Source organism: Neofelis nebulosa, chromosome 7 (assembly GCF_028018385.1).
Source record: "Neofelis nebulosa isolate mNeoNeb1 chromosome 7, mNeoNeb1.pri, whole genome shotgun sequence".
NCBI lineage: Eukaryota > Metazoa > Chordata > Mammalia > Carnivora > Felidae > Neofelis > Neofelis nebulosa.
In genome coordinates this window covers 87,689,104-87,701,895 of record NC_080788.1, presented here as the reverse complement: position 1 = coordinate 87,701,895, position 12,792 = coordinate 87,689,104, and the positions used below count along the sequence as shown (strand labels likewise).

Sequence of the window (12,792 nt, the reverse complement as noted above, 5' to 3'; positions counted from 1 at the left end):
TAATACCAAACCTCACAAAAGCATTTATTAAAAGGAAAGTTATGTCACCAATATCCCTCATGAATATAGACACAAAAATCTTTAATAAAATATTAGCACATCATACCAAAAAATATATTTTTAAGTATAATATATTCTGATCATATAGTTTATCCCAAGGTTGAAAAATTGATTTAACATTTGGCAATCAATATAGTTCACAGTATTAACAGGAAATGGAAGAAAAGAAAATATATGATCATTTCAATAGGTAGAGGAAAATTATTTGACAAAATCCAATACTCATACATGATAATAATAAAGAAATAACTCTGGGCAAATATACTTCATAGGGAACACCTTCTATCTGATTAAGAGAATTTACAGGGGCGCCTGGGTGGCGCAGTCGGTTAAGTGTCCGACTTCAGCCAGGTCACGATCTCTCAGTCCGTGGGTTCGAGCCCCGCGTCAGGCTCTCAGCTGATGGCTCAGAGCCTGGAGCCTGTTTCCGATTCTCTGTCTCCCTCTCTCTCTGCCCCTCCCCCGTTCATGCTCTGTCTCTCTCTCTCCCAAAAATAAAATAAAAAACGTTGGAAAAAAAAATTTAAAAAAAAAAAAGAGAATTTACAAAAACCTTACAGCTTAACATTATATTTTCCTTTCCTACCGAAATTGAAAAGTAGGCAATAGTGCCTCAACTCTGACCACATCTATTAAACATTATGCTGGAGGTCCTAGCCATTGCAATATGGCGAGGAAAAGAAATTAAAGGAATTGATTAGAAAGGAAAAACAGTTCCTATTTGCAGATGACGTGATTTTTAGGTCAAAAATCCCAAAGAATCTACAAAACGATTACTAGTACTAATGAGTGACTTATCAAGATTGTAAAATATGTTAACATACAAAATCAACTGTATTTTAATATGCCAACATCAAACAATGGGAAAATAAGTTCCAAAAAGACATAAAATACTTGAGAATTAATCTAACAAAAGATGTCCAAAATCTCTACACTGAACTTTACAAAACATTGCTAAGAGAAATTAAAGACCTACATAAAACTCCAAACCATGTTTGTTAACTAGAAGACTCAACATTGTTTAAACAGCAATTCTCCCCAAATAGATGTATAGATTCTATGCAATCTGAATCAAAATTCCAGCAGACCTTTTTTTATAGAATACAAGCTGATTCTAAAATGCATGTACAAATTCAAATAACTTTAAGTGGTTAAAATGATATTTAAAAAAACTGGAGGACCTACACTACCCAATCTCAAAACTTACTATAAAGTACAGTAATCAAGGCAAAGGTCCTAGCAAACCATCATGCTGCATAAAGGAAGCCAGACACAAAACAGTATATCTTGTATGCTTCCATTTATATAAAATTCTAGAAAATGCAACTTATTCTGTGGTGTCACATAGTAGACCAGTAGTTGGTTGGGCGATGTAGGTGCAGTTGAGAACAGGGGTGGATACCAAAGGGAGCAGAGGAATGAAAAGATTCAGTTATAAGGAATTTAAGTTCAAATTTGGAAAAAAAAAAAAAAAAAGGTTTGGTAATCTTGATTGCAGTAATTGTTTCAGAGGTTATACACATCTGTCAAACTGTGCACCTGTACACTACACTGCAATACATTATACTACTATCTGTACATTCTGTGCAGTTTAGGAAATATAAATTATACCTTTATAAAGCTGTAAATAGGAAAAACCAATTTACTGAACTCTTACATTTGAATGTTGAATAATTAAAAGAACTATTGAACTCCTTTAAACTCCTGCTGTGGCAGTCAGCATAGTTTCACTGTGGATCTGTGGCCTTAGATGCTAGATAATCCTTGCATTAAGCCTACAGTGTCCCACAGCCCACCAGAGTTTTTGGGTCACACTCAAGAAACAGCTTACTATTCCCAAATGAGACGCGTTGACATCAGTGGGGGGGTTCACCTAATGGTGCTTAAGGTTTGTCCAAAACAACCAGCCCTTGTCAAGGGACATAGGAAAGGTCAGGGCGTTGGAAATTAAATTCCTTCCACTGTGACCTTACTCCCTCCCCACAGTCCCTGATTCCTCCCTGTCTTCTGCCTTCCTCACTCCTTTTCCTTTCCCTACAGCCCGGCCGTCACTATCTTTCCCTTCCACCAGGTTTTCACCCTTCCCGACAGCACCCTAACCCCTATTCCTGCCCCAATCCCTTCTTCTACACTAGCCTTATTTTCTACCCTGATATTCTCAGAGATTAGTTTGGATTAAAGAGGCGGAAGGGGACACGATAGCTCCGCCCAAAAATCGCAGCCTCTACTTCCCAGAGTCCCAGAGTAAGTCACCCGAGCCCGGTCCACCTCTCACCGGCCGGTGAGGACGCCCCTGCTCCCCTGCAGGTGGCGAGAAGTTTGGCACTGCCGCGGTGTATCCAACCGGCCTTCCTGGGGCGGAGCGGCCGGGTGGACTCCGATAGCCCCTACGGGAAGGAAGACCGCGCTCCGTTGCTCGGCAACAATCCGCGAGTCCTACACCGCACCGCAGCCCAGGAGCAAGGAAGACTCTTGTGGATCCCTCCGCGCTACCGGTCCCAGCCCGCGCGTTTCTGCCTAGCAGAAGCAGCTGCAAGAGCGCCGTTGGGCTCGAGCCCTAACCCCACACTGAACGATCTTTGTTTTCCCGTGCGTGAAGTGGCTGGTCCCAAAGACCCTCCTGGACTGGAGTTTCCCACATCACCAGTTTTGCCCAATTTAACCAACTGCTTATTTGGCAGTCAGGTACATTTAAACCAATAATGCTGAACCGGGAAACTTAAAACTTTTTTTTTTTTTTTTTGCTATACTTTTAAACTGTATGCCTGCACTAAATGCCAATTAAGAGTACATTTCAGGGGTATTTCCCATGCCCTGCACCTAGAGCACAACTCATAAAAAGAATCTTGAAATCAAAGGCATGAGATTCAGAATTCTGGAGAGTTCCTACTAAAATCCTGGATTCAGCATATTCAGTTTCTGATGTCCAAGATAAGAAAGGTCATAAGCAGTAGTTGGCATTATCTATTAAAGTTGAATATATCCATACTCTATGGCCCAGCAATCCCACTCCCAATAGAAATGCATGTGAACAGGCACCAAGAAACATGTACACTAATATTCATAGCAGTTTCATTCATAATAGCTTAAAACCGGTATGGATCCAAATGTCCATGAAAAGTAGTGCACATAAAAGGGTGCCTGGGTGGTTCAGCCAGTTAAGCCTCTGACTCTTGATTTCTGCTTAGGTCATGATCTCATGGTTGGTGAGATTGTGCCCTGTGCTGACGGTGCAGAGCCTGCTTGGGGTTTTCTCTCTCTCCCTCTCTCTCTCTCAAAATAAATAAATTCTTAAAAACTTTTTAAAAGTAGAGTGCTGGGGCGCCTGGGTGGCTCAGTTGGTTGAGCGGCCGGCTTCGGCTCAGGTCATGATCTCACGGTCAGTGAGTTCGAGCCCCACTTCGGGCTCTGTGCTGACAGCTCAGAGCCTGCTTCCGATTCTGTGTCTCCCTCTCTCTCTGACCCTCCCCGTTCATGCTCTGTCTCTCTCTGTCTCAAAAACAAATAAACTTTAAAAAAAAAAAAAGTAGAGTGCATAAATTAATTGTGCTATATTCATAAAATGCAGTACTAAACATTAAGGGTGTGAACAACCTTCATGTGTGGGAAACAACATAGATCAATCTCTGTGAGCTAAGAGGCCAAACACAAGGAGTACACACTGTACAATTCCATCCATATAATATTTAAAAACCAAGACAGCAAAACTATAGTGCTGATGGATGCATGCTCAGCTGATGTGTTACAAAGAAATACAAAAAAAAGTAATAACCATAAAAGCCAAAATAGTAGTCAACTTGGTAGTGAGGAAGGTGATGGTGTTTAGGCGGACACTTACAAGGAGGAGTCCTGAGGTGCTAGCACTGTTCTGTATTTTAACCTTGTTGACGGCTGCTGGAGTTTTCTCTGTGATAAACCACTATTTTCTGTTTTATTTATTTTCTTGTGTTATGTTTCACCATTGTTCAAAGGAGCCCAAAGAGAAACCAATTAAATGCCATCATGTAAATGAAAGTGCTTTGCTCAGTGCCTCGTACTTAATGGCCCTCAAACGTTTATTTTGTATTTCTCTACTTTCTACCAATGTCTATCCTTCCAAATACTCTGGCAACCAATAAATGAGATGAGGAAAGTGGCAGATAGAATCATCTGGAAGTCCTGTATGATATTGATGCTTCCCAGAAATTCAAGAGAAAAGAATGCTCTGCTGCACAATCCCCTGGTGCTGGGCCTCGGAGCAGCCCTGCTGTGGAGACAGGTGTGCTCAGCTATCCTCAGGCCTCCCTGAGGCAAGCCCCCACTAGAGGCACACAGAGCCAGGTAAGGACCCCAGCCTTGCTAACTGTGCCAGTTACTATGCTCCCCGAGTTTCTGCCACCTGCTCTGTCAAATGGAGATGATAATCTAACCTGGAAGGTTTGTTGCCTTACTCCCCAACATAAGGAATTCAAAATGGCTGCTGAGTGCCCACAGGATGAGAAGCATCCCACAGTAGATCTTTCTCTGTAGATCTCTGTAGATTTCTCTGTAGTCACCTGAAGTTTCATTGCACCCACCACTGCCTTGTGGATACTTCTTGAGGGCAGCTTCACCCTAAGTGTACAAGTAACCTTGTTGTCTAAAGGACAATAAGAACATTATTTTTATGCTAATTAAGATAATAAGCAAATAACGAAAGTGCTTAGTGCAAATTGTTCTTGGTGCCATCCTGGATGCTGCATAAAAATAACATATAGGACATGTTCCTAAAATGGAAAAAATTTTAAATTAATGTAGCCCTGAAATGTGACTACCATATGGTCAAGAAGCAATTTAAATGAATGAATGGAAATAAATATTGTTCATTAATACTTTTTATAATACAAAATGGTAGCTAACCATTCAGATATCCATGTTATAGGATAATACAATCCATGAGCTAGATGCTATTAGCTTCATTTTATAGATAAGGTACTGATGTTCAGAGAGATTAAGGATTTGCCTTGGGTCCCATAGCTAGTAATCAGTTCTGTGCTAGGAACTCTATTCAAGGAAAGAAAGAAAGAAAGAAAGAAAGAAAGAAAGAAAGAAAGAAAGAAAGAAAGAAAGAAAGAAAGAAAGAAAGAAAGAAAGAAAGAAAGGGAGGGAGGGAGGAAGGAAGAAAGAAAAGAGAGGGAGGAAGGGAGGAAGGAAGGGAGGAAGGAAGGGGAGAGGAGAGGGAGGGAGGAAGGGAGGAAAGAAGAATGGGGGAGGAAGGAGGAATGGAAAGAAAAAGGAAGAAGAGGAGGAGAAGGAATAATAGTTACTGATCTAAAGGCATTTCAAATTTATTATTGATATTGTAATGCCTCCATATGAAAATGTTAATACTTTGGGTCCTATCTTCTAGAAAAGGGCATTAGACTCAAAGAGTAGCATAAAATTACTTAAACAATCATTGAAACACTATAATTTCAGGGGTGCCTGTGTGGCTCAGTCGGTTGAGCATTTGACTCCAGCTGAAGTCATGATTTCACGGTTCGTGAGTTCAAGCCCCACATCGGGCTCCATGCTGACAGCTCAGAGGCTGGAGCCTGCTTCAGATTCTGTGCTCTTCTTTCTCTCTCTGCCCCTTCTTACTTCTCTCTCTCTCTCTCTCTCTCTCTCTCAAAAATAAATAAACATTAAGGAAAGAAAAGAAAAAAAGAAACACTATGATTTCATCTAGTTTTTGTCACTCTCAAACCACCACCCTATCAGTCGTCTTGTCATCTACTTTTGGAGCCTCCTATTGGATTCACTGCATAGCAAGCAAAGGATGATCCAAAGATTCAGCTTCTATACTTCCAAAGTATCCTCACAGAATAAATTCCAAACAAAGTTCTCCAAAGATAATTCAAGTTCCCTCCTAATTAGGGCCTGCCCAAAAGTCTTTTTGGAAAATGAATAATTAAAATTATATCTTGACTTTGTATTATGTATCAAAATAAATTCCAATTGGATGCAAGATTTTGTTATATGTAAGAATAACAGGTGTACATAAGACTTATAAGCATTAAACCATAAAAGGTAAAAACTCTAATTAAAATATTGGTAGATTTTTTAAAGCATCTATGCATTGAACATAAACAAAATTAGGGATGCCTGAGTGGCTCAGTTGATTAAGTGTCCAACTGTTGGTTTTGGCTCAGGTCATGATCTCATGGTCTGTGAGTTCCAGCCCCCCATCTGGCTCTGTACTGACAGGGCAGAGCCTGCTTGGGATTCTCTCTCTCCCTCTCTCTCTGTCCTTCCCCTGCTCATTCTCTCTTTCTCTCAAAATAAATAAATAAACTTTAAAATTTTTTAATAAAAAATAAAGATATTAAACAAAACTATAATGCAAATGAAAACCTAGTGAAAAACTCATTTATGACAATGGATCAATATTCTTCTTATGAGAAATAGAAAAGTACTCAAAATTTTAAACTGGCTAATAGAGGTGTGGAAAGGCAGTTCCTAAAATAAGACATACTTATGGCTAATAGAAATATGAAAATACTCAACTTCGGTAGTAATTCAATAGTAATTTACATTCAGAAGTGTAAATCAAAATAACAGTATGCAGGGGCACCTGGGTGGCTCAGTCGGTTAAGCGTCCAACTTTGACTCAGGTCATGATCTCACGGTTTGTGAGTTCGAGCCCCACGTCGGGCTCTGTTCTGACAGCTCAGAGCCTGGAGCCTGCTTCAGATTCTGTGTTTCATTCTCTCTCTGCCCCTACTCCACTTGTGCTCTGTCTCTCTCTGTCTCTCAAAAATAAACAAATGTAAAAAAAAAAAAATAAATAACAGTATGCAATTTTTGCCAATCAAATTACCAGGTTAGTCATAGAGTTCCTGCATGGGACTGAGAGAATAGTATCACTCAGATTTCTGTTGCCATTTTGCTGGATGTCATTTGCTAGATGCCCATCATTCCTGCACCATTGCTCCCACATTGACCAAACCCAATCGGAAGCCCAAAGACAAGGAAAACTGGATGACATGTGCAGAAAACAAAGGCAGGGGATAGAGTAGAAGAGAGAGCTTGGGAGAAAAACAGACAATAACCAACAAAGTCTATTACCCAAAGTTGCCTGTACTGCTTTAATCCACAGACACTAATGCAGTGAGACAGCTTTCCCTTGTCCTAAGGTCCTCCCTTGGCATTGCTTACCTCCAGCCTTCTCCTCACACCCTGCTCACCCTACTTTACCTTGGTGATCTACTCAACATATGCTAGGCCTCCCTCCAGACCCTGAACTCTGCCGTGATTCTGACATCTGAGCTTATGGAGTTCAGAAAGGGCCTGTGGGAAGTCAGCCACCACCCTTCCCTGTGGTGTCTCAAAAGTCTGGCGCCAGGCCTGATCTCAGGGTTTTTAAGGTAAGATAAAAACAGCAAGCACTGAGCAGAAAGAAAACTGTGAGTGAAACTATCCATTTGAAAAGAAACGATACAAATAACACTAATAAGCCTGGTCCAAAGCAGGTGTACCTGGCTGAGAATTAAGGATTTCTTTTGCTAGGACACAGTGGTTGGTATTTAGCATTCCAATTACCCTTTACACTTCCAAAGGGCTTTGCTTAGGTGTTCTTCAAGTATGGTAATGCACTAGAGAGTTTGCTGAGTTTGAGGTCAAAACCATTCCTTTTCTAAAGGTAGGTATGTAAGACTGTTGGATGTGCTTTGTAGCCTAAACATTGAGCTTAGAGAACCAATGCCTGGTTTATGCTTAGAAAAACTAACAGCTCTCCTTAAGTAAGCTGTAAAAACAGAAGCTGCATTTAGCCAGAAATTGCTCAAAGCCTGAGATTTCTGTGTACCAGCCCACTTCTGAATGCACCTCTCCCAGTACCAGGCCAAAAAACTTAATAAGCTTTGAAGATGTGCTATTTTTCTGTTCTTCGGTGAAGGAAATAATTTATTTTATCCACCTAGTTCTGATTACTAAATGAAACAGAATTCAAAAACTCATTAGAATCTTGTACACAGGACCTTCTTAACCCACCCAAGCCCTGTCTGAAATGTGGGTTGCTGTTCATATAAGCCCCAGGGATCCACCCCCCAAACTCCAGCTCTTCCAAGACCCCTGAGCAGGAGGAATGAATCAACTCCTGAATCTTCATTTCAGCAAATGGATCTATATCTGGTGAGAGTCTTTTGTGATTTGGTCTTTTCATATACAACACTGTTTTGTTCTTAATGAAGCCTTGGCACCCCGCTAGGTTTTCTTGCACATGCAAGGTAATATTCAGCATCTTTAATATTTGAAGGACCCATCATAAGCCCAGTGTGTTTGCTTCCTTTCAGGTGGACTCCCAGGAAGTCCCTTTTATTAAGACAGTTATGTCAAATAATTCTAAAAGATATCAACAAAAGTTTCCTTACGGTAATATTGTCTTGGGTTTTGAGGATTTTAGAAAATGTTCTAGGTGATACTCTTCCAAATGGGTCCTAAGTGGTTTCTTCTAACTCTGTCCTTGAGAGAGGAAGCGGAAAAGAGAGAAAGAAGGGTGTGTCCAAGGGACACAAAGGACAAAGGGTCCAAGGGAGAAAGAAGAAAGTGTCTGAGTGAATCAAAGTCCTGCTTTCTTACCTCCAAACTCCCCCAAATTCAGGTGCTGAGGGTGGAATGGCCTCCCAAAAGCCCAACTCACTCCCTTCACCTCTCAGACAGGGACACTTCCTGGGTCCAAGCCCCAGGTCTTGACTGAGCTTGCTATAGGCAGGTCTACCATCTCAGAGACTCGGGAGAGTCACAGACTGGCTTCTGCAGCCTGACTTCTGCCATCCCTGACTCCCCAGAGAGCGTCCCAAAGGTCAGGTCAGGGAGATTTGAGAAAGGATTCTAGGTAGGGTCGCCATGGAACAAGAGACAAAGCCCGCCAAGGAAGTTCCCTCCCACTCTCCACCAACGGTAGCCAAGAGGGACCACAACATCCAGGGAGCTGGGCTGGTGACTACCAGCAAAAGACCTGTAGGAGGGAGGAGGGAGGGTGCCTAGATTGCAGGGCCGCATTACTTGCCACTATGTGTTCAGCATCCAGAGCCACCACCAAGACTCCCAGAGCTCTTCAAAGGCTCTTTGTATTGTTACAATTTAGCACACCTACTCTGTGCTCAACTGGAATGAGGTAGGTACTACCCATTTTATATGCCCATTTAACAGTTGAGAAAACAGAGGCTCAGAGAGAGCAAGTCTCTGGCAGAGTACGGAATAGAATCCAGATCTCATTCCAAATCCCCTGCTCTTAAACACAAACCCTACTGATCCCATCGGTCACACAAACAAGCTAAGCTGGAGCTTACTTAGGTGATGAGAGACAGTCTCAGAGACCAGCCCTGTCCAGAGGAGTGTGCACAGCACTGTACAGCCTCCTATCCAAGGAGGCTTTGCCTGGGCTTGGGAATTGGAAGACGCTGCTCTCTCTCCTGCCAGGAAGTGAAAAAGGGAGAGGCTTTTGCCCAAAAGTTACCATGAAACATAGACCACAAAACCAGAGCAAAAGGGAGGGACCTCTTCTTCCTAGCTTGTTCTCCCAGCGTCATCCGCCCCTCACCTACAGGGACGTTTTGCTACTCCCAGAGCTAAGCAGCTCCCCACCCCCTTCACCAGAACGGTTCCCTTCCTGGGTTCACACCGGTACTGGTCCCATCACTGCCCCTCTCCCCCGGGGGTGAGGGTGTGGGAGGCATCAGGCTTGACTGCTGTGCCAGCCACTCCAGGCTTCCTTCATACAATTGACGTCTGCCAGAACCCTCCTCAGTCCAAGCTACTCTTTTGGAAAAAGGGGAACCTGAGGCCTGAAGGATCTGACCGGGTTCCCCAGAAACTCAAGTTCGAATGGTTGGACCACAAATTCATGACTGGATCAGGGCCAAGCTCCTGACAATGCACCGCTACCCACTCTGAGACCCGGTTCATATCTCCTCATATCCTCTCATCTCTTACGATGATGGTCTGGTTTATTCCCATTCCAGCACCCGCAGGAGGTTTAGAAGCTTCTGCCCCAATGTAAACTGACCTTCAACCCGACCACTGTGCTTTATTTATTGAAACCACTTCTCTTGGCAGGGTGTGAGAGGAGGGTCATGAGGAGGTCAGAGGAGTCTAGAGATTCACAATAGAAGGTATTTTGGCAGGAGGAGACGAGTCGGGTGAGGAGAGTGGGATCTACGCCACAGACTTCATCATCGAAAGCGTTGAAAGAGAAACCTACTTCGGATCTGCTAGCGCCCTAAGTCTCCAAGGCCAGTGGGGCTCGACCTGACTTCTGAGCCCCTTTCCCAGTAGTCAGGAACCTGGGTCCGGTGGGGTGCGGCCATGGGAAGAAAGTGTGGTCTGAAAGGAGTTTGGGGCACAGATCCCAGGTAGCATCCCAGCCAGGGCTTAGCCCCACACCACCCAGCACGCGTTAGGGGAAGGGGGGCCGCACATCAAGGACTCCAGATGCAGCTGCGGTATCGCCTGCCAGGTAGTTTCCAGGTAGTGACAGGAGCCCAGAAAAGGAGGCAGATGGGCTTCCTCTCTCAAGGATTCCCACGCATGCTCTCATGGCAAATAAAACTTCAGGAGAAGTTGACACGAGAGGCCTCCAGTTAATACCTTGCAACAACACAGCAGATTTTGAGAGGTTTAGTGGACCTTTCAGAAAATCATGACATCACACAGAGAAAGCGTGTGGAATAAAATGCTTTGGATCCTAAAGACAGGGAGGCAATTCGGGTAAATGTTTGATAATTTCACTCACGCTGCCACCGCCAAGGCCCACAGAGTGCCGGGCACCCGGAAGGATCATGTCAGTCGCTCTCGACGCGCAGACCCCGCGGACCAAACCACCGCCTGCTCCCCAGGCGCCCTCCAGCGCCAGGGTGGGAACGCAGCGCGCCACACGCTTTTAGGAGGGCACACCGCCCCGGACTAACAGAGAGCCCTGCTGCAAGGCTTTTCCTTCCCAGTGCATGGGCTCCGCTTCGTTTGCTTGCCAATTTAAACGTATTATTCAAACACGGACGTTTCCTTTACAGCCCTGAGAGAAACATTTTGCTTGATGGAAAGTTGATGGGGTTCTTTAACTTTTAATCAATATCTGCTATGGAAAGGCTCGGCTGCTGCCTTTTCACGAGGGAAAAGTGAAATATTTGCCTTTGGTCGCACGTTGAACGCCCTGGATAGGCAAGCACGTGAGTGTGGGGGTGGGTGGTAGTGCCCATGCTGCTTAATTCCAGAAACCAATGAGGTGGGGGCATTCCAATTTGATCATGTCACCCTGACGATTTGGGTTAATATCAAGCATGGATGCCAGGATAAGAGCCACGCCCAGTTGGTCTGGAAGCCCAGGGATTCCAGGGCTCTGAGACCCCTGCCTTTCTGCCAGAAGCATTTGTCCATCCATTTCACTGTAAGTCTGTCAGTCCATTTGTTAAATAACCATCCTCCCCCCCCCTCCCTCGCCATCCTCCCCCCCCCTCCCCCGCCATCCTCCCCCCCCCTCCCCCGCCATCCTCCCCAGCTAAGAGGATTCCCTAAGGTCCTCTCTCAATTGGAGACTTTGGAGTTCAGTGGATAAGGTTTCTAGGCTCCAGCATCTTTTCTCACCAGATGCCAGCCTGGCCAGCATCTGGATTGGGGCAGTTAGTTTATTGATTGAGTCAACAAATCTTTATTGAAAGTCTACTATGCTCCAGGCTCTGCTTTGGCAGTGGGGACTGTGGACCCCACCCCCAGAAATCTTCTAGTCCAGGGGGGAGATAAAAAAAAAAAAATGAAAATGACACAAATGGAATATGTTGTTTACAATGATACAACCTTGGTAGGAATGTAGATTAAGATGTGGACCTAAGGAGAGCAGAGCTCAGCTGGTTGGGAAGGTCTGCAACGTCCTCACCACACATCCCCGGAAGCTAGGCTTGACTTACCACCACAGGTAAAGCCCAGTGCTGGCAGCCTCATTTCCTTACTTGGATCCATTTAAAGTAGACAACCAGGAGAGCGGCATTCAGGAAGTTGTCAAAGTTACTGCAAATCTTGCTGGTATCCCAGCAAAAGAGAAAGCTGACAAGGAGGCCTCTTCCCAGTGTTTCTGTTTAGAAACAAACTCACGACAAGGTGAGTTTTACTCTGTGGCCCATAGGACAAGGAAAAGCAACTTCAAACAAATGCACTGCTTTTGATTCTTCTGATGTTACCTCTGGAATAGCTGCTGGAAGTCCAGAAGCAGCCACTCAACAATGTCTTTCAGTCGAATTTTAGTTTTAAATAATGAATGCAATCTTCCTCTAGCCATGCCAATAAATTAGTCTTTTTGTCAGTCCAATCCACAATTTTAAACTTGGGGGGGGGGGGTGATGAGGAAGACCGTACGATGAAAAAAGCCTGGCTAGAATGCATTTTTACCTTTTTTTTTTTTTTGCCCCATGTGTAGGATATGATTTATATGATTGTTACAAAAGCATCTGTTAAAAAAAACTATGTAAATTTGAGGCCAATCACATTTGAATAGCCAAAGTTAAACCACCAGGGCCAAGTGAGGGGCCGTGGGAAAGCTCCTGGATATATGTGTGGGGGGTGGGGGTGGGGGGGGTGTGTGTGTGTTGGGTGGGGGAGGATGGGTAGGTTGGGGGGTGGAGTTAAGGGACTGAGAAGCTAAATATTCCTCCACCTTAGGGAAGGATTTAGGTTTAAGCTGGCAGCCTCCAGGAGAGAGATAACATTCTAAAGTTTTCTGAGGCTCTTGGTCTCCCCCACTGG

The 12,792-nt window shown here is 44.0% G+C and overlaps 1 protein-coding gene across 3 annotated transcripts in view; it reads right to left on the bottom strand.

The window, feature by feature from the left end:
* The window catches only part of TTC6 (tetratricopeptide repeat domain 6), a 209,651-nt gene extending 207,189 nt beyond the window's left edge, over positions 1 to 2,462 (bottom strand). For all 3 annotated transcript variants that reach the window (XM_058738878.1, XM_058738879.1, XM_058738880.1), the window contains exon 1: positions 2,336 to 2,462. The gene's annotated coding sequence lies outside the window, so the exon portion shown is untranslated. The remainder of the gene's footprint in view (positions 1 to 2,335) is intronic.
* Between the last annotated feature and the right edge of the window lie 10,330 nt (positions 2,463 to 12,792).